The 22,615-nt window shown below is 46.6% G+C and overlaps 1 protein-coding gene across 1 annotated transcript in view; it reads left to right on the plus strand.

The window, feature by feature from the left end:
• LOC116591999 overlaps nucleotides 1-22,615 on the plus strand; it is a 92,440-nt gene that overhangs the window by 38,071 nt on the left and 31,754 nt on the right. The window lies entirely within an intron of this gene.

A 22,615-nucleotide genomic window follows, 5' to 3' on the forward strand; every position in this document is an offset into this window, starting at 1 on the left:
ACTGGTGAGTCCATGTGTGAGAGCTAAGTTTCTAAGTAGTGACTGACAGTGCTGATAAGGAATGCATCTTAAGAAGTTCATCACTGGGGCGCCTGGGTGGCTCAGTGGTTTAAGCCTCTGTCTTCGGCTCAGGTCATGATCTCAGGGTGCTGGGATCGAGCCCCACATCGGGCTCTCTGCTCGGCAGGGAGCCTGCTTCCCCTGCCTCTCTGCCTACTTGTGAGCTCTCTCTGTCTATCAAATAGATAAATAAAAATCTTTAAAAAAAAAAAAAAGAAGAAGTTCATCACCTGGGCTGGTCTTGGGTGAAACATAGCTTCCTGTGGAACAGAGCCAGACGTCATAGGCTAACCTTAGCACAGTATCCTTCATTTCTGTTTGTTTCCCACTATTTTCTTGGCTTGAGGTGTAATAAAACATCTCCAAAGTGGGGGACTAAGACACAGGCTGAGTGACATAAAATGCTTTCAGTGGAGCTCGTTATGACTCAGGGGCTAGACCGTCAAGACTGGCTAATTACTATACATTGGCCAATGTGGTAGATTAGATCAGGGATCTGGAAACTTTTACTGGGAAGGGCCAGATTGTAAATCTCTTCAGCTCTTGGGCCCTGACACTCTGCCACTGTAGCATGAAAGCAGCTATACGCAAACAAGCATGACTGTGTTCCAGTAAGACTTTGTTTACAAAAACAGTTGATAGACTGGATTTGGCTTAGAGTTTAGAGTGTGCTGAGCCCTGGATTTGATTATTGTTTGGCAGTTGTTTACTGCTTTCTCCCTTCGTCCTGTCCCTGGACTTTGGGCTCAGTCACATGACTTTCTTTGGACAATGCTTGTCAGCATATGTAACACAAGCAGAGACTTGAAACGGAGAAGGTCATACCTTGGATACCAAGATAGCCATGGCCAATCCACATTGAGCCAAGGATGATAAGAGAGACGTGGAATAGCTCAGCCTAGATCAGCCAACATACAGTTGACCCATAAACATGTCAATGAGAAGAAATGACCACTGATTGAAGATGCTGAGCGTTGGGGTGGTTTGTTACACAGCATTATCATGGCAATGGCTGACTGATTTGGCTAAATGTCTCACCCTCACGTCAACACAACTCTTCAAAAGTCAATTACCTTCTCTCCCAAGCCTGCTCCTGCTCCTTTTTCCCTCTTCCATTGACCCAGTAACTCAGACATGGTCCAACCTCCTTATCCCTGGTCCCCAGCCATGTGGTGCATCTCTAGGTTCTGTTTATCCTGTCCTTTTTATTTATCTTACAACAGTTCAGTACCTTTTATCACTACAGCTACTGCCCTCCATCATCTGTCTTTGCTATTGCTACAATATTCTTCTGACAAGTCTCCCTTTCTCTAGTCCCTGGTCTTTCCAATAGAGCATCCTTTTACCTTCACAGCCAACTTATTGAAACAAATGCTGAGTTATTTCACTGTCCTCTGCAAAAGCCAGAAATGGTTCCCTCATTGCTTCTGTCCAGATGTTTAAAATCTAGGGTGTTGAGAGGAATGAAGGGGCAGGCAAAGATTTCTTTTAGCAAAGCTTCTCCAGCATCATGGCCTGTCTGTCCCCACCTCTATCTTGCCCAGTGATTGGTACCTTCAACGGCAACCTTCTCTACGCCACATTTAACAGTGGGAGTGTGAAACTCAGCTTTGTCATCCCAATAGGGACTGAGCTGGCTTCCGTGGTGTTCAGACGGCAGAGCTTAAAGATCCAAGCTCCCCCAAGGCCTCCCGTGAGGTCACCCAAAAGCCCAGATCTGAAGGTACCAGGCATCATGAGTTTCGCCTCCTTTTAGAATTCCTGACTTCATTGGTCAGCCCAGGAGCTCTGCAGGCAATGGAATGTGAGATTAGGCAGAATGGGGCCTTTTGTCAGCTCTGTTATATGCCCCACTGCCCACTAACATCTCTATTTAGGTGTCTAACTGGCATCTCAAATATGAGCTCCTGATCCTGTCTCATAAATCTGCTCCTTCTAGAATCGTCCCCGTCTCTGTTAGTGGCAACCCTAGCCTTCCCGCCCCGGGGGCACAAAATCTTGGAGTCATCCTAGGCCCCTTTTCCTTTCACATGTCATTTTCATTATATTTGGAAATCTTCTTGACGCTGTCTTCCAAAGGTATCCAGAACCTGTGGATAGCACTGTGGTCCACACCACTGTCATGGATGCTGTGAGTTACCGCATTAGCCATCTTGCAGGTGTGTTTGCTACTATTTGTCCCCCTTTAGTCTCAACATAGAGGCCGGTATTAAAACCCAAGTCAGATCATGATGATTTTCAACTCAGACATCTCCGTTATCTCCCACTTCACTGGTTCTCCCTTCCTTCACTGTCCTCATCTCCTATTACTCTCTTCCTTACTCCACTGCACCTGCTCTGGCCTTTGTGTCATTCCGGAAACATGCCAGGCACACTCCTGCCACAGGGCCTTTGTATGTGCTATTCCTCTGAGCTATATGTCTTGAACTCACTTGCTCAAACACACCTTGTCCCTCAGTCTGCATTCAAGTGCAAAATTTAGTTCCCTCTACACTGCATTCCCCCATCCCCTGCTTTACTTTCTCCTCTGCATTTATCACTAACATTCTTCATATTTTGCTTTTTCCTCTTGCTTGTTGTCCATCTTCACTAAGAGAATAAAAGCTCTCTGAGCGTCTTCGTTCATTCGGGCTACTATAACACTCTAACACAAAGCCAGGTGGCCTAAACACCATTTATTCCTCACATTTCTGGAGGCTGGGAAGTCTGAGATCAAGGCACTGGCAGATTCTGTCAGGTGACCCGCTTCCTGGGTCACAGACTGCCTTTTCTCATGGTGTCCTCACATGGTGGAAGGGGTGAGGGGTCTACCTTCATGACCCAGTCAGCTCCCAGAAGCCTCACCACCTAATACCATCACTTTGGGGGTTAGAATTCCAACATAGGAATCTGGGGAAGGAGACACAAACACTCAGTCTGTAGCACCAGGTATCTTCGTCTGGTTTCCCAGAAGCAGGCCATGAGGTGAGGATCTGTGTGTAAGGGATTTATTAAGAAAAATTTCCTGAGAAACTAGTAGGAGGGGGCATGGGAGAGTAGTGGAGAGGTATGGAACAGGGAAGGGGAAGAAGTCAAGCAATGGCAGTTCGAAGCATGAACCTGACCCTGAGGGGAGCTCTGCAGCATACATGACATCTCGGAGAGGGAGAGAGAGAGAGAAGGAGAGAGAGAGAGAGAGAGCGTGCGCACATAGGCAGACATCAATTCCCAGGCATTTCCTGCTTAGGGGGAATGGCTCTGCAGCCCAGAGCAGCCCTCTGAAGATCACAGATGTGAGTCTTTAAAAGCAAAGCCTAGAGAAACTGGGGGTGGGCTCACAGAAGAGATGAAGGGACAGGAGGGGAGCGTATAGACCGTCTGCTACGATGGGTAAAGGATATTTTCAAAGACAGGGGCACTGATGTTTATCGAAGTTCTACTTTTTAACAAGAGCTTTATATACATTGTCTTATTTAGTTCTCAGAAGAGGAAAAGGAAAACTCCTTGTAGTACACATCTCTCCTTTTTTCACAGAAAAGAAAGTGGAAGTCCTAGTTTAGGCTAACCAACTCACCCCACTCAGAGAGTGTCAGGACCCACCCTGATTCCAACACAGAGTTTCCTGGTGGCTTGAAACCCATGCTTTTCCCACTAGGACACTACCATCCCCAAAGGAAGACAATAATAATCAAATTATATAGTGATAGAGAGAGCGGGGGCACCTGGCTGGCTTAGTCAGTGGAGTGTGCAACTCTTGATCTCAGGGTTGTGAGTTCGAGCCCCACACTGGGTGTAAAGCTTACTTTGAAAAAAAAAAAACTCATTTGAACTGCTGAAATAAGCTAGAGAATCATTAAAAAAATAAAGTGGCAGACAGAATAAAAACTAAAAATAAAAAATAAAATAAGACAAATAAAATAAAGTAGGTAGCATGGGGAAAAGGCCACCCAGACAGGTGCCCATGGCTTCTGGGCAGTGTGGTGTCTGGTGAAAGGGCTCGGTGGGGGATGGGGTTGGAGGGCAGGAGGCTCAGCATAGAGTGGCACGTGGGCACCTCAGCAGGTGCGTGGAGCTCACTGCTGGGAGGGCAGCAAGGGGCGCCGCCCAGGGATTCCAAGGGAACTGCCCCGGGTCAGAACCATGGGCAATAAGGATCCAGTTTGTGAGGAAGACGCCTGGGCCAGGCTGGGGCCAGGCTAAGTGGCTGGGACTTAGATGTGTTGCTGCCTTTTCTAGAAACATTGTTGTGACATCACAGTCATTTGGAAGAGGGGTGGACATGGCATTGTGCATTCCCACTTCACACAGGATGGTGTGTTCTGGTCCTTCTTGGACTTCCTTTGCACCCACTGTGCACCGCAAAATGGTATTCTGATTTTGTTTTTGTTTTTAAGATTTCTATCTATTCATTTGAGAGAGAGAGAGCAAGCACACATCCGGGGGTGGGGAGGGCAGAGGGAGAAGCTCACTACCCGCAAAACAGGGAGCCTGACTCGGGGCTCGATCCCAGGACCCCAGGGTCATGACCTGAGCTGAAAGCAGACACTTAACCCACTGAGCCACCCAGGCACCCCATATACCTTGTCTTGAGTTCTTGAATTCTTTTGTGTGTTTGGGTAATGATAATAATTATAAGGAAAATTTCATTCATATAGCACCCCAAGGTTTTATAAAGTTCCTCCACATGGCTTTCATTGAATGTACCCAATAATTAATTAGTGAGTTAGTGCCATGTGTGCATTCTCCAGACGAAGGGCTCCAAAGCTCAGACCGTTCTGGAACCTGAGGGAGCCAGACTTGAGCTCAGGCCCTCAAACCTCGTGCACCTTGGGCTCTGCCTCCTGCCCAGGTTGGGAGTAATTGGAAAACAGGGTCCATATTTCGTGCTTTCGGAATTCTGTTTTCAAAATAATAGGGACAAATTTCAGTCTGCAAAATCTGTTATGGTCAACAAGGTAACTTTATCTTTTCGGGATTTATCCCTGTTTCCACCATGCGATGGAAATGGTCTCAACCAGCTTGTGCCTCCTCTTCTTTCTCCGCTGCCCACCACCCCCACCGGAGTTGTGGTGCTGCGGGGTTGGGGCAGGACTGTGGGCCAATCCTATGTCCTTCTCATCCCCATATAAGGGTCTCTTCAAGCTAGCTAACTGTCCTTGCCCTTCAGAGCCTCCCTCGCGCACACAGGTGCCCATCTGCCCTCGTGGGTAGTGGCAACACGACAGTCTCAGCCCCTGCCCACCTGGACGCCCCAATCACACATCTCCACTTGAGGTTGTCTCCATGCCTCCACTGCTCTCAGATTTTCTGAACCTCTCTGGCTCTGTCACTCCCACCCAACCAGAGGTGACTGCTTGTGCACACAGCCGCCTCTCCATGCTCTTTGACCCCCTCCAGGTCCCTTGCCTGTAACCGTGGGCCTCGTCTAAGCCCCGGGCTCCAAGTCTTGCTTTGACATTGTATGCTCCTAGACTGATTGCTTCTGCTAAACCCTTTCTATTACTTCCTGGGCCTCCACTCCTGCTCTTACTTTTCTCTCTCATTCTGCTTCCTTATCCCTTCTCTGAGGCACAAGATGCCACGTGTTAGGTCTGCTGGAATCAGGAAAGGACCATGGGGTGCCAAGAAATACATGATTCAAAGAGAAGAAATCCACAATGAATGTTTCCAAATATTATCTTCTTGGAGTGGCAGCATGCTTATCCCGTAGTGACATTTCTCGATTCTATGGATTATAAACCAAAAACCAGTCTGAAGGCAGAATGCTTGGGTTTGAATCCTGGTTCTACCACTTAAGTGCTGTGTGACCTGATCAACTTACCTACCCTTTCTGGGCCTCATGTTCCTCAGGTGTGAAATGGGAATAACAGCCTCGTAGAGGTGTTCGGAGGAGGAGATAAACAAATGTATGGAAAGCGTGGGGAACAGTGCTTGGTAGGTCACAGGCACAGGCACTCAAGAAGTATTAACTATCCTTACGGGGTGTCAGGACTTTGGGCTCAGCCATAACCTTGGAAGCTTGCTGAAGAAGATGATTCAAAGATGGCTGAGGTTTGGGATGGTGTCTCGTTGCTGCTGGCTTTGTGCCCTCCCGCGCTCTGCATTTATCTCCCATAGCTGTCATCGGGGGATTAAAGCTACAACTTTCTTTCGGTCATGGAACAGGCGCTGTGGTTTGGCGTGAAAAAGAAAGTCCCTCTGGGGACCTATAACTTCGTATTCATCAGCGTTTCTATGAAGGAGGGTGAAGTATTTATAATAAGTCATATCGATTTGCTTTCCAAAAGCACAAATCATAGAATAGCAAAGAGAGCGAAGAGGAACAGAAAGAATGCACATCCGAGAGCCAGCCCTAACGTTCCGGCCACCAGCCCCATATTAAAGGATGGGGGTGGGGGCTGGGAGAAGCGGAGGGATTTGCCAGGGTCACGCTAGTTAGTGGCCCGGGCGATCTGGTTCCCAGTCACGGCTCAGATGTCATCCAGCCACCACGCTGGTTCTCCAGGATGCTCCCACAAAGGACCCCCCTTTCTTGGGCAGACCATGTCCTCTGAATCCTTTTGTATTTCCCTCTCCTGACAAACCAAGTGTGAGGAAATGCTGGAGTTCGCCTGGGCCAATCTTAGCATATCAGAGACCGTGGGCCTCAGGCGACTCATTTCATTTCTCCAAGCATTAACTGATTTCCCTTTGAAAAGGCAGAAAGCAGTCTGACCTCTTGACTGCAGAGTATAGCTGTGTTTCCTAATATTTTTTTTCATTTTGTATTACGTTGGGGACCATTTTGCAACCATCCTTGTAATAATGGATTCAGGCAAGGTTATCAGTGAGTGCACTGGAGGAAAGATTTTGGGGGAAAGGCTATCCACATCACGTCAAGGTATCACGCTGCAGCTCGCTTACTGTTTGCAAAAAGGTAAAAGCTTGTTGACACTGCAGAGGTCTAGCAGAGATCACCTTAGGTGAGGGATCACATTAGATGGCCCCCCGTAACGGGACAAGTTGACACGACCAGCCTTTGGTGTGATGGAAGGGGAGAGAACACGACGTGGTCCAGGTGGTATTTTTGGTGAAAGGGTCTAACCTAAACACAACCATGAAGAAACCATCAGACACTCAGATTTTTGGCAAAACAAGTCTGAACTCCTAAAAAAAAAAAAAAAAAAAAGTCAATGTCGTAAAAGAAGAAATGAACAAGGCTTGAGACTACTGTAGATTAAAAGGAGACTAAGAAGTTGTGACAACCAAATTCAGTCCGTGATCCTTGATTGGAGCTGGATTTAGAAAATAGCTATAGAGGCCATGTGGGGGACAGGTGGAGAAGGTCAAATATGGGCTCTCTCTTAGATCCAGTATTCTGTCAGCACTGATGTCTTGGGTGTAGTAACGGTACTGGGCTCATCTAGGTCGTCATAGTGCTAGCTCCTAGAAGATGAGACGTATGCTGTGGCACTTGGGGCTGGAGTGAGACTGTCCGAGTTGATTTCCCAAAGGATTCTGAAAACAAACAAACAAAACCACACACACACACACACACACACAAAAGAACGTAACTCAAATATGAATACAGTAGGAGAAGCAGAGAACAGGGCCAGTGTTAGCGATGGGTGAATCTAGGAAAGGATCAATTGGTAGTCATTGTACAATTCCAATTTCTGCCAGTTTGAGGTTTTAATTTTTGTTAATTTTTTAAAAGATTTTATTTGTTTATATGACAAAGAGAGGAAGAGCACAAGCAGGGGGAGGGGCAGAGGGAGAAGCAGGCTCCCCACTGAGCAGGAAGACCAACGTGGGGCTCGATCCCAGAACCCTGGCATCATGACCTGAGCTGAAGACAGAGGCTTTAACCCACTGAGCCACCCAGGCTCCATTCCTTCACAAAATACCGTTATTTTGATGATGCATACTATTTCACCGTAGAAATATACTACAATTTATTTAACCTGCTAGATCATATATTTTTACCATTATAAACTGTGATTGTCCTTGTAATTAAGCCTTAGCACACATTTATGATTATGTCCCATGCCGGTCATCTTGTTATGGTGCCAAAGAGAAAGAATTTCTAAACAATTTTTTAGGCTCTAGTGGGATGAATTCTCATATTTTAAGCTTACAAGAGACTGGCTTGTTGACCAGATGCCAGTTTATTAACATGACAGCAGAAAACATGGCCTTCTTCCGAGGGTGGAGCGAAGGGTAAGGACATAATCAGAGAACTTGAGATGGGCTACATAAGCAAATGGAAAGAGCAAATGTCAAGGGTTCCGGCGCACATTAGAGGCATCGAGTAGCTTTGAAACAATAATGGGCTCAGCTTGTACCGCAGGATGGGTTGAGTCAGTGTCTTTGGGAGTAGCGTCCTGGCACTGGCTTGCTTTATAAGCTCCCTAGGGGATCATGAGGTGGAACCAGTGTTGAGGAAGGCTGGTGTAGTAGGATCTAGAAGGAATGGTCCAGGAGGTGGGAGGAAGCGAGAGTTTGGGGGGGAGGGGCACAGGGAAGTGATACTAGTTGGTTCTAAAAAAGAACTAGAGAGAGAGAGAGAGAGAGAACATAGACATGAGAAAGAGGGACTTAAGGAAGTTATGTTGAGGGGCACCTGGGTGGCTCAGTGGGTTAAAGCCTCTGCCTTTGGCTCAGGTCGTGGTCTCCGGGTCCTGGGATCAAGTCCCGCATTGGGCTCTCTGTGTGGTGGGGAGCCTGCTTCCTCCTCTCTCTCTCTCTGCCTGCATCTCTGCCTACTTGTGATCTCTGTCTGTCAAATAAATAAATAAAAATCTTTAAAAAAAAATGACCTCTGGAACTCTTAGTGTTAGAGGCACCATAAGGAGGGCTGGAGACTGTGAAAAACTGGGAAGAATCCTTTGTGTCTAAAGGGGAAGTCACTTAGCATCCATGTCGATTTTTGAGTATGTGAGAAGCCAGAAATCTGTATTGTTTGGTGTTAAGCTTCCAAATTATTAAATGTTGATCTATAATTCAATATTCCGTGGGCCAAGCAAAACTGATTTGCGGGCAAGGTTTGGTTTTCAGGTTGACAGTCTGAGATATCTTATCAGATAGCAAGACTTGAAGTACAGGGTTGGCAAAAGGGGGACCAATGCACAGGGTATTCTGGAGGCAAATCTGGAGGGTTTGGGGATGAGCAGGATGCAAGGCGAGGAGGAGTCTGAAGGCCTGGGAGGACTCGGGGTTGTGGATCAGGGAGAGCTTGCTTTGGTGCAAGAAGTGTGTGTGAGCTGCATGCATGGGTATGTGTCTCGATGCAGGCAGGGAGGGTGTGCAAATGGGGAGCCAGAGGAAAATGAGTCCTGTTTTAACAGGTTACTCTTGAGGTCATGACTGGGCATATCCGAGAGGAAAGGAGGAGGTAATTAACCTTGAACTCAGTATGTACCGGCAGCATCACACAGCTGCAGTTTATAGGATCCGAGTTAGTGTCTACCATCATCAAGGAGGCATTTGTCTGGGCTCCGTCCTGCTGTCTACACTTATTGGAAGATTGTACTCTGTTCTGGATCTCACTTAAAAAACAAAACTCTTCTTCTCTTAAATTACGGAAGTAATATGTTTGTGGCAGAAAAACTGGAAAATACTGAAATTGGGAAAAGGAAAATTGCCCCAAATCCTGCCACCTGTCCTAACAATTAACGACTTCCTATATATCCAGCTAGTCTTTTTTCCTGTAAATATATAGCTAAAATTTTTACAGAATTGGAATCGTAGTGTAAACACTACATTGTAGAAGGTTTTTTCCATAACATATCTTGAACATTTTCCCATATCAATAAAATGATCTGCGTAGGGACGCCTGGGTGGCTCAGTGGGTTAAAGCCTCTGCCTTAGGCTCAGGTCATGATCCCAGAGTCGTGAGATCGAGCCCCCGCATCGGGCTCTCTGCTCAGCAGGGAGTCTGCTTCCCTTCCTCTCTCTCTGCCTGCCTCTCTGCCTACTTGTGATCTCTGTCTCTCAAATAAATAAATAAAATCTTTTTAAAAAATGATCTTCATAATTTTTAATGGCTATTTACCATTTACTCCATTTGATGGAGGTTTCAAAATTCAGAGCTAATAGTCTGTTGCTGGATTGCTGGACTCATACTGCTTCTCCATTATACACGATGTCATCTTTAATGCTAGATCTTTGCACGTATTTCTGGGCGTGCACCCTTCTAACTTTCTGTGTCTATGAGTTTGGCCAGTTTGAAGAGTTGTAGCTTATGACAATTTTTTTCCTTTTACAAGGCTGAATACTATTTCAGTGTATAAATACACCACATTTTGTTTATCCATTCCTCTGCCAGCAGACGTTTAGGTTTCTACCGTCTTTTGGCTACTGTCAATAATGCTGCAGTGAACATGAGAGGGAAAATATCTTTTCAAGATCTTGATCTCTGTTCTTTTTGGCTAAATACCCAGAAGTGGGGCTTTATACTGTTTTCCATAGCAGCTGCACGATTTTATGTTCCAGCAATGCAGAAAGACTTCAATTTCTCTTTATCCTCCCTAATGCTTATGATTTTCTGGGGTTTCGTATGTGTGTGTGTTTTCATATGTATATAAAAGTCATGCTAACAGGTGTGAAGTAATATCTCATTGTGTGTGTGTGTGTTTTAAAAGAGTTATTTATTTGTTTTGAGAGAGAGAGAGAGAGAGAGGAGAGAGAGAGAGAGAGAGAGAGAGAGAGAAGGGGAAGGGACAGAGGGAGAAGGAGAGAGACTCTCAAACAGATTCCTCGCTGAGTGGCGAACCTGGCATGGGACCCCCATCCCAGAACTCTGAGATCATGACCTGAGCCAAAATCAAGAGTTGGATGCTTAATGGACTGAGCCACCCAGATGCCAAATCAATACCAAAAATTGTGATTTTGATTGTATTTCCTGATGATTTGTGATGTCAAGCATCTTTTCATATGCTTGACGGTCATTTGTATGTTTTCTTTGGAGAAGTATCTATGAAAGTCCTTTGCCCAATTTTTAATTGTGTTATTTGGTTTTTGTTATTGAGTTGTAAGAGTTCCTTATGTATTCCTGATATTAATCCATTACCAGTTATATGGTTTACAAATACTTTCTCCCATTCAATAGGTCGCCTTTCATTCTGTTGATGACTTCAATGGCATGCCAAGCTCTCTAGTTTGTTGTAGACTCACTTGTCTGTCTCACTTTTGTCCTTTTGGTGTCATGGGCAAGAAATCATCACCAAGATCAATGTCATAACGCTTGTCCTCTATATTTTCTCATAGATCTCGCATATAAGCCCTTTCATTTTAAATTGATTTTTATATACTGTGTAAGATAAGGATCTGGTTTCTTTCACACGTGGATGTCCTGTTTTCCCATTTGTTGAAGAAACCATCTTTTCCCCATTGTGTGTTCTTGGTACCCATGTTGAAGATCAGTTGAAAGTCTATATGTGAGTTATTTCTGGACTCTATTCTGTGCTGCTGTTTTATTTGTCTGTCTATGCTAGTGCCATGCTGTTTTGATTTCTGTAGCTTTGCAATATGCTTTGAAATCAGGAAGTGTGAAGCTTTAGCTTTGTTCTTCTTCTCAAGATTGTTTTGGCTATTTGGGTTCCTTTGTGGTTCCACATGAATTTTTGGGTTATTATTTCCATTTCTGTTTTTAAAATGCCATTGAGGGGCGCCTGGGTGGCTCAGTGGGTTAAGCCTCTCCCTTCGGCTCAGACCATGATTTCAGGGTCCTGGGATTGAGCCCTGCATTGGGTTCTCTCCTCAGTGGGGAGCCTGCTTCCCTCTCTCTCTCTACCTGCTTCTCTGCCTGCTTGTGATCTCTGTCAAATAAATAAGTAAAATCTTTTTTTTTAAATGCCATTGGAGGCTCAGTGGGTTAAGCTTCTGCCTTCGGCTCGGGTCGTGATCCCAGGGTCCTGGGATCGAGCCCCACATCAGGCTCTCTGCTCAGCAGGGAGCCAGTTTCCCCCCCTCTCTTTGCCTGCCTCTCTGCCTACTTGTGATCTCTCTCTGTCAAATAAATAAATAAAATATTTTTTAAAATTTTAAAATAAAATAAAGGCCATTGGAATTTTGATAGGGATTGCACTGCATCTGTAAGATCCCTTTGGATAGCATGGACATTTTAACAATGTTAAATCTTCCAACCCATCAATGCTGGATGTTTTATCATTTATTTGTGTCTTTTAAAATTTCTCTCTGTACTGTTTTGTGGTTTTCAGTGCCCAAGTCTTTGGTCTCCTTGGTTAACTTTATTCTCAAATGTCATTCTTTTGGATGCTATTATAAGTAAGATTGTTTTCTTAAATACTTTTTGGATTGTTTGTTGTTTCTGGCACCATATTCAAAGTAATATATGTACAGACTCAAATATTTCCAGAAAAGACTGATAATGATGGGAAGACTAGAAACCCTGCTCTATGAAGGACAGTTTAAGAAATATGGTGGTGACTCAGTCAGTTAAGTGTCCACCTCTTGGTTTTGGCTCAGGTCATGATCTCAGGATCGTGGGATTGAGCCCCACTTTGGATTCCATGGTCAGAGGGCAGTCTACTTGGGTTCTCTAGAGAGAGAACTCTCTCTCTCTCTCTCAATTAAATAAATAAATCTTAAAAAGAAAGAAAGAAAGAAAGAAAGAAAGAAAAGAAACATAGTGGTAACTGGCCTAGAATGGAGAAGACCGGGATGGACTTAAACACTAACTGCAAAACCAGTCGTTGCTGAGAGGTACACTTGGCTTTTTTCTAATGATGGAGGCTCTCCAACTTTGGAGTAGAGACATCGTTAAAGTGAGAGGCTTCTGTATTCACTAGGCGCTCATCATACAAGCTGGTTAGAAGTCTGGAGTTGAGAGAGGTTAGGCCTGTGAATGAATCCTCGCCGGGCCACTTGTCAGCTTTGTGGCCTGGGGCAGGTTAGTTAAGCTCTCTGACTGTGAACTTGTTCCTATAGCAAGTGTGGAATTAACAGTATTTCCCTCATAATAACACAGGAGATCTATGTACAGCATAGAAGCCATCATTCTGAAGACCCAGAGTGTTCTTTGCTCTTTGGTGATTTCAGTGAATATTCCTGGGAATTTCAGTGAGTGTTACTGAGAGCACACAGCATATGCCTCATGCGGGGCCCTCAAGAGGCTCATAGAGCGGCCAAGATATAATCCACGCCCTGGAGGGGATCCCAGAGAGACGAGAGGGAGGGAACTGAACTTGACACTGAGAGGTGCAGTGGGGGGCATTTTCCAGAAAATAAAGAATGAGACACAAAGATGTATGTAAGCAAATAAATATATTTATAGATGAACAACAGCAACAACAAAAAGATAAAAAAAAGAAGAAAAGAAAGGAAGGAGGTAAGAAAACCCCCAAAATGCTTTCATTTGTTTGGTAATGCTTTCCTTTTATTCTCTGAATTTTATGCAATAGTGATACAACCATGTGCAGAAATTTTATTCTCAGCCACTGCTGAAGTGGACAGAGAAGAGGAAAGAATGAGGAGGGACAAGGGGACCGTTGACATTTGGATTATATTACATTTAAAAATAGCTTTATTTTTCAGTAGTATAGAGAAACCCATATTTGGTGACATGAGTAGATTTTCAGGACAAATTTAGTGCTACCATCTGCAAATAACTTTTAATCCGTTCGTTGCATCAGTATTTCTGTAGCCAGTAAAGTGGTGCTGATTTATGTCTGCTCTTAAACCATTTACAGAAATGTTGTTTCCACTCGCCGAAACAGCAAGCTTGAGAAGTTTTAGATGCACCAAGAGCTATTTTCCGAGGGCGGTTAGAGTCTAAATGTAACTCTCGTGTAAAAATACAGAAATGTTATTCCAAGTCACAAAATAAAGCCAATTGGTCAAAGACCACATTCAGATGAAGCTTTTCATAGATATTTCAGTAAGCGAAAAATTCACTTCTTTGCTCAGCAGCTGTTGATTGAGTGCAGCTGGTCTGGGAATCGCCCACTCCGGATTCGGGACTTCTCCTCGCCTTCCCCAGAGAGCTTAGGGAGGGTGCATTGTTAGGGAAGAAAGCTGTAGAGGGCATTCTTGCCATGGGGGAGCGCCTTCTTGACCATCAAACTCCTGTGTTCCTGACCCATGGCAGGTGACGCTGACCCATCTCTAGCACGGCTTCAGTTACAACCAGCTGAAAAAGGAACATGTACTTCTTGACTGGTTTCATTCTTCTCCCTGCATTTCTCCCTAGAGGTCTAAGGCAGGCGTGCCAGGCACGCTGCAGGTGTACTAGGACCCAGGTAAACCGTGAGGTCTCTCAGCAGGTGTGTACACTTGCGATGTCGCCATACGTTGGTTATTCCAGAGTTCTCTGCCTTTACCTTCTACCTTGATGAAAACATTGGCAATTTTTACCAATCTCAAAAAAGAAAGAAAGAAAGAAAGAAAGAAAGAAAGAAAAGGAGAGAGACAATGGTATCCATTGATATTGATGGGGACTGGTGGCCTCCTGGGAATGACTCCAAACTGTATCCACACTTGGGGGTTCAAACACACAGGCATGGAGCAGAGAAGCCAACAGGCATTTCATTGCAAAGGGATGAATAGTTGAGACCCTGGAAGAAAATCCACCACAGGGAAAGGAAGACGAGCCATGATGAAACTGACTCAGCAGTGGGCTTGAGTATGGAAGGGGACCAGCATTTCATTAGTCACAGTGTTTGGTTGTGAGTTGGACTCGGGAGTGTCTCTGAGGCTTGAAGAGGAAGGGGCGGTGTGTCTCGCTCCTGGAGACCTAGAAGGTTCAAACAGAGTATATCACTGGGTGGGGGACAGGTGAGCTCTGGCACCTGGGAGGGGCAGTAGAGAGCCCTGGGCTGTGGTCAGCCGCCCATCAGACTGAAGGTGAGTGGCAGGGAGTGGGGTGTGATAGCGAAGCATGGTGTTGAGCTCCTGGGGCAGGTAGCTAAGGTGTAAGCACTGAGTTTTAATTTGCATTCGCCCATTCCCAGAGAGGTACAGCAACTTCTCAAGTCTGGGAGTCATTCCACCTTCCTCTTTAGAAACCGGAATTTTCTTATCCTTATACTATTCAGCTTGATTTTTTTGTTGATAGTTAAGAATTTTTTTAAATATATTTTGGAGACTAATCCACTGTTAGCTTGATAGAAGTAAGTATCTTCTCCCAGCCCCTGGATTGTCTTTCTCTTTTGTCTATAATGTCTTGTCATGCAGGAAGTTTTAGTTTGAAGATGGTTAATTTTATCAGTCTTCCACTTTCTATCTGCATGTCTTTTTAGGTCTTATTTAAGGCATTCTTCCAAGCCCTGTAGACATAAGTATTAGCCTATCTTTTCTTGAAATATTTCCAGAAACATGAATTCTTTTGTCATCAGTATTTATTGCCCATCATTACGATTTTTTATCTGTGGTAATGAGAGTAGCAATGGTTCATTCATGTTTTCTGATCCATGGTGTTACCTTGTATCACTACATCACGTTTTTTAGGGGGGGGTCTACTCTATGAACACTTCATTTGCTTTCCATTTTTGATTGTTACAAACAAAACCGCAAAGAGCATTGTTATAGTGTCTTTTGGGGCATATGAAGAAGTTTTTGAGGGCAGAATTGCTAGAGCACAGGTTATACACATCTTAAACTTTACTAAGGGAAAATTGTTTTTTGAATTGGTTGTATCAAGTTACACCTTCTCTGTAAGTGTGGAAGCATTGACCTGACCTTATGACTATTGCCAACACTTAGCTCTTATTACCTTTCTTCTACTTTCTTTAGATTTACTCTGTTTTTCTTCCTCAAATGTCTTGGTACTTCGTTGATTGAGTTTTAATCTTTTCTCATATTAGCCTTTATGCTATAAAATGTTGCTTTACTACTTTATCTGTATGCTGCATGGTTTTTAAATGAAGTTTTAAAACATAATCTCCAACTTACAGAAAAGTTTCAAGTAAAGTACAAAAAATTGGTCCTTTGGACTAAAGTACAAAAAATTGGCATTTTTAAAAAAAATAAAGTACAAAAAACTGTCAGAGACCCAGTCGGGTTAGAAGGTCTGTCTGCTTGGCAGGGGTGGGAGGGAGGCAGCAGTGATGGAGACTGTTTTCAAGGGGGATGGACCAGCTGTGTCAGTATCTTAGGGATCACGAGAGCCAAGTTTCTCACTGTTGGAGAAGAAAGTTGTACCTATGGAGAGGAGACAACTGCATGAACGCTTGATGTCGATTGAATTGGAGGCATTAGTGTGAGGTCTGTGGGTGTCCTTCTCACGCAGTGGACTCTGGCACCTCCCATCAGTGTACCCTGGTAGGCTGGTGGATGCTGTCCTCACCATCTTTGGGTTTCAGCACCCTCACCAGGCTTCTTCATTACGCAGTTGCCCTTGTCTCTCAGCGGAGGGTCTGACTCCCCAGGCCATCCTCCCCAGCGCATGGACATGCTCCTTACTCCCCTTAGGCGGCTACATCCATTCCAGGTCATCTCTCTGTGGGCACCTGTCAGTTACCTGTCAGTTACCTGGCTCTGTCTACCTAACAGCTTAGGTATGGCTCAAAGAGGGGAAGAAAGGAGAAAGGCATCCCCTAAATGTTGATACATAGCAATTTCGATGTCATTCCTTTGTAAATAACTCCTAATTTCTAATTTCGGTTTTTCTGTAACCCCTGAGTTACCCAGTAGCGTGTTTTAAATTTTCCAAAAATGTACACTGTTTTATTTGTTTTCTCTTGGTTCTTGATTTCTGTATAATTAATTGCACTACATTTGGAGCATATGGTGTATATGATACTGATTCTAGTTTTTACCGTGATTTGCTTTGTGCCTTTGTAAATAATTAATTTTCATAAATGTGTTATACATTCTTGAAAAGTATTTCTAAGTGCTAGGTACATGTAGAAATGTATGGTTCTATACATGTTCATAGATTAAACTTAATTGGATTAATCATTCTGTCCTGTTTAAATTTTTGTCTACTTGGCATATCAGTTACTGAGAGAAATGTAATAAAAATCTACCATTATGATTGAGCGCTTTTACAGTTTTCTTTGTAACTCTGCCACTTTTTCTTTTATAAATTTGGATGCTAAACTTACTATATTTTTGAAAATTTTAAAAGGATTTTACTTATTTATTTGACAGATAGACATAGCAAGACAAGGAACACAAGCAGGGGGAGTGGGAGAGGGAGAAGCAGGCTTCCCACGGAGCAGGGGGCCTGACCTGGGGCTCCATCCCAGGACCCTAGATCATGGCCTGAGCCAGCCCAGGCCCTAGATCATGACCTGAACTGGAGGTTCAGGTCCGTGCCTTGTAATGTCTATGTAATAGTTTATTGCTGGCTATAATGACTGAGCCACCGAGGCACCCCTGTTTTTGCAATTGTTACAGCTTCCTAGTGAATTACTCCTTTTATAATCATGTAGCTATTGATATTCTCAATAATTGTTTTTTCCTTAAAGTCAAGTCCCTTAAAGTTAACCAGAGCAGCTTTGTGGGGGGAGAGAAGGGACAGTTGTATTTCTTGGTGTATCCTCTCAGCCCTACTTTTAGCTTTTCTCTTTTTGTGTTGATTGTTTCTCTTCTAAGTATTACATGTAAGATTGTGGATTTATTAATTTCTCCTTCTAATTCTGTTACTTTCTGATTTGTGCATATGGTTTAACCAGATCAGACAATTTTACATGTTGAGTTTAGACTTTAACCATCTGTAATAATTGGTGGTAGTTTCTATTTTTGCCATCCTACTGTTTGTTTTCTATTTGTCCTATATTTCCTATGCATCTTTTGCCCCTTTTCTGATTTCCTGTTGTCCTCATCTGGTTTTTAAAAATTTCCCTCTACATCATAAGCACTAAGTGAATGCTGGCTAGTAGTGTTTCATTTGGTCATCCAGAAAACGCTGTGCTATATATCGTTAGGGGTGTATATTTGGAAATCCTGGTTTCTCTTTATTTTAGCATTCTGTTTCTGCATACTCAGAACACTGGCTTCCTCAGGACCTACCAGAGCAGTTACAACTGAAAACATATGACTTTTGTGGCTTTCATTTTTCCCCACTGAATGTATATCATGACAATTTTTCTCATGTCCGTGCCTTGTAATGTCTATGTAATAGTTTATTGCTGGCTATAAATTTGTTTCCAATTGCTTTGGTATTATGAGTAATGCCACAGTGAACATCTTTGTGCACATTTATAATTCCTCCCTTGGGATGAACTTGAAGCTGCGGATCAGAAGGAAGAACGATTTAAAGGCCTTGCCAGGTGCTGCCAAGTTGCTCCCGAAATGTCACACTCCTTTGCGTGGACATTTTCCAGCTGTGTAAGAAAGCCCAGAGAGCATTCCAACAATTCCCTTCTCAAGGTCACATTGACCCTAGTCAGGTCTGGGAGAGAGGCTGGGGAATGGACCCCCAAGTGGGCGTGGCTTGGGTGAGAACCTGAGGGACCTTCCTCAGGCTGCCACCTGCTCGGGCGGGCCGGGCTGGGCTCAGCATGGACTTCCCATGGCAGTGGGACCCGGTCACTCAGGTGTCTCAGGTGTGCAAGCCCCCTCACTCCTGAGGACCGCGGGAGGCTGGGCACTGGGGCCGGGAGGGAGGACCCCCTACCTCCGCCGGGGCAATCCTTTGGGCCCCTTCAGGTGGGGAAGAGGCGCCAGGTGGGCCCCGTTGGACCTGGAACCGTCTCGCGCGGAGAGCAAGCTTGCGCAGAGATCGCGGCCTTGCCTGGGTGGACCATTTGGCTCCCTCCCACGTCCGGGAGCCTCCTCCCGCTGCGGCGCTCCTCTGCGGGCGAGACGGGGAGCGCCAGCGCCCGGGGCTGAGCCCGCCGCCCGCCGCGCCGCGGTGCCAAGAGCCGGCGGCCGCAGGAATCCGCGGGCAGCGGCGGGGCCGGGGCCGGGAGGGGCGCGGGGGACTGGCCGTCCTGCTGCCCGCCCGCTGCACAAAGCCCGCCCTTGTTCGGCGGCCTCGGATGCGTGCCCTGGGCCCAGACCTCCCGGGGTCCCCTGCGTCCCGCGCGCGCGGCCCGGCGTCGCGACCGCGCCGGCAGGGGGACGTGCCGCCTGCCGCGGACGCCGGCGGGAGCGGCGCTGTGCCAGGACTCCTGGGGCCCTGTCCGGGGCTCAGCGCGGCCCTGGACCGCCGGGCCCCGACCCTGCTTGCGTGGGCCCCCAGCCGGTGGGTCACGGGCACCCGCCGCCTACGCAGGCGGTGCAGGTGCCCTTGTCACGGTGACGCCCGGGGCGGGCGTGGATGGGGGTGCGGGTGGGGGTGGGGCAGAGGAGGACCTGGGCGCCAGCTGTTTTGACTTAGTATTTCTCTCTGAGCTTTCCTCGGCCAGACTCCTCCGTGGAGGTAGATCTCAACACACCCCTGCCCACCTGCCCTCTCTCCTCCACGTGCTCCTTGCCCACCTCCCACGGCCCACCACGAGGAGTGGCTGCCCTTTGCCAACGCCTGGCAGAGGGCCGCAAAGCACCTGAGCTGCACCTCCCCTGACCCTGCGGGGCGTAGGGGGCGTGGGGGGCGTGGCTCACACTCCCACAGCTCCTCCCGATGGGCAGCCGTCCCAGCGCTCGCTGCTCAGACTTAGCCTCCGTGCATCGTGCATCGAGCCCCCGCTGGGTGCCAGGCACTGTTCCAAATGCCGCGAATACATAGAGAACAAAGCGGACCCAGTGTCCGCCCTCAGGGGTCCCGTGGCCTGACTCCAAAGCCTGTTCCTTCACTGTGATTCCATTGACTTCCACAGATCGCGCCCCGCTGGCCCCAGGTCTCCCTACCGACAGATTCAACATGACCCCAGCACGGGACAGAATGCCAGACCTGGGGCGTTCTTTGCTAAGGATCCCCTTATCAGAGACTGGCAAAGAACACTGCAGAGGGAAAAGAAGGGCGGGGGGAGGAAAGAAATCCCAGGGAAGTGAGAAGAAACACGTGTGAAAACTAGTCTCTCGCCCTGGACCACCGTTCAGTAAACCAGGGGCCTCGCTGAGGAGGAGGACAGAGCCGCTGTTTCTCACTGAGTCCTGTTATTTTTACTCATCAAATTCGAGCAAGATTTCACGTTCATGTCCAGGGGCAGGACAGACGAAAGCCACGATCCTCAATGGCAAGGCTGCCTTTGTTTGCTGCCTAGGCTGAGGGTGGGGAGCTGGGGGGTGGGGCTGGTCTGACCCGATCTGAACAGAAGGGTGTTGGTGGCAAGGCCACAGGCTGAACACGCCTCTGTCTACACTGTCCATTCTCACCTCATTCCCAGGTACCAGCGCTGTTCTCATCTCTCTCCTGTTCCCAAACGTTCAATAGCTCCCCATGACCACTGAATTAAGTATAAATTTCCCATGGGCCACAGCCAAAGCATGGCTTCCCATCTGTCTTTTGTGCCATTTCTTGTGACATTTCACACTCGCCCCCAGTTCTAGTTGGATAGGACAACCTCTTGCTGCCTGTGCACGCCTCTGCCTTTGCACCTGATACTTACGGGAGCTGATGCAGGCTCAGCACTGAACGATATGCTAGGTCCCATACCTCCACATCCCAGTCCTACAAGCAAGGAAGTACTGGTACTTGTCTTGGGACAGATGAAACTGACATTTAGTGTAGTTTCTGGCAGCCCAAGGTCACCAGACAAATGGGAATTCGAACTCAGGCTGTCTAGTGCCCAGAATCTAAGCCCTTGGACTAGTATATAGACCTGTTTTGAGGTCATGGTGCTGTGTCCTGTATGGTCTCCGGTAAATGAGCTCATGAAAATGTTAGACATTTAAGGTAAGATACCAAAAACGAGATGACACTGGCTGACTTGTGCCTCTCAGGAGATCCCAGAGTGTCTCCTGTTAGATCTTTCTTTCTTCCCTCAACATACGCTCACACGCCACACCCTCCCACCTGACTCCACTGTACCCTCCCTTCTCTCTCCACTAGCCACCCCAAAGCCAACTCAACTGGGGCACAATGACCCACAGTACTTGGGCCAGTGACCCATAGTACCTGTCCTTCCCAAGCATGCCAGTCAACAAAGGGAGGTGTGCTATAGTTGTGTGGGCTGTCTGGAATCCTCACGCTGGTTGGTCAGTACTTCCATTACAATTTAAGATAACTGAGCCCCGTGGTCCCCTGCCGTGGCGGAGGGGGACAGGGAAAAGGAGAACATGGTGGTCCAGGTTCTGAGGCCACAGGAAGGAGCCTCTAACTTTTGCTCTGCAGGGAAGGAGGGGAATGTTGTGGTCTTTTGTGCTTTCCAAGGTCCCTGAAAGCCCAGAGCGTGCCGAGTGGGAAATACAAGAGTGCAGACTGAGCCGTGCGCTGGTGGAAGGTTATTTGTGACAGGCCTTTCCCCGGGCTTTGCCCACTGCCCATTAGGCTCAAAGGTCAAGTGAGGCAGTTGAGAAAAAAAAATCCTCACTGTGAAGTGTCTGAGGCCCTTCTGAGATGAGAGAATGGCCCCCTTTCAGCAGCCCCGCTTGGAGCCAGGACGGTATTCCCAGAGGGAGCCGGCCGGTGAATGGTCATCTGTCTTTCCAGATGGACCAAGGCCTGGCCCGAAAGGGAGGAGACTCCGATTCTGGTTTCTGTTTGCAAATTCAGGGGCTCGGGAGTATTCAGTAAATAAACACCTATTTATTGAGCTCCTACTGTGTGCACAGCACTGTGAGGGACACAAAGAAGCACTGATTTGCGAAACCACAGATCAGAATTTATCCATGCAAATGAGCTCGCTCCCCAGGGAGGTGGGGTTACTCACAGGTCCAGGGAGTTTGGCGCTATTTGAGGAACTACTCCCAGCCCCTTCTCCAAACGGTCTTGACTTTTCTCCGTGGAGATGGTTGATGTTTTAAAATTAAAAATAGCTACTAGTCACTTGGCGCTCATTCATCCATTGCCTGTTCTCAGCTGGGCATTGTTCTTGCTGCCTGGAGAAGAGAATATCCTGAAAGTGTTCATGGTTCAAGGTCTGCAAGGAGTGATTAGCAGGTTGGCTGGTCATCCTGCTAAGAGCCCCCACCCCCCACCCCCAGCCCACCTGGTCTGGGAATGACTGCAGCCCTCGGAGAGCATTACCTACGCCTGGTGTAAGGAGGGGTCAATGCCAATGCCCAGAGATTAGATGACAATGACAGGCAGCCTGGGGGAGCAGAGAGGAAGGAGCCCTAACCACACAGGGAAAGGATAGACAGCCCTCCAGGGCTTCCCTGGGAAGGATGGTAATTGCCAGCGTTCCTAAACACCCTTTATGCTCTACACAAGGTGCTAAGCAATTTACATGCGTCCATTACCTTGTTTTGTCCTCATAGCCCCTTCCAGGGAGATATGATAGGATTCCCTTGTCCTCGGTTTACATAAGAGGAAACTGAGGCACCAAGACTTTTAAGTAGCTTTTCTGAGATCCCCTAGCAGGAAAGTAGATTCAAACCCACTTGGTCTGATACCTGAGTCTACCTGTTTGACTTCCACACTGGGCTGCTTCCAGGGGGAAAGGGAGAGGGCCTGTGGGTAAGCAATAATGCACAACCAAATTTCAATGAGACTAGTCTTTTTTTTTTTTTTTTTTTTTTTTTTGGCACTGAAGACAGTTCTTAAAGATTTGTGAGCCATGACAGGGACCCTGGATGCCACGTG

This window comes from Mustela erminea, chromosome 5 (genome assembly GCF_009829155.1).
Source record: "Mustela erminea isolate mMusErm1 chromosome 5, mMusErm1.Pri, whole genome shotgun sequence".
Classification (NCBI taxonomy): Eukaryota; Metazoa; Chordata; class Mammalia; order Carnivora; family Mustelidae; genus Mustela; species Mustela erminea.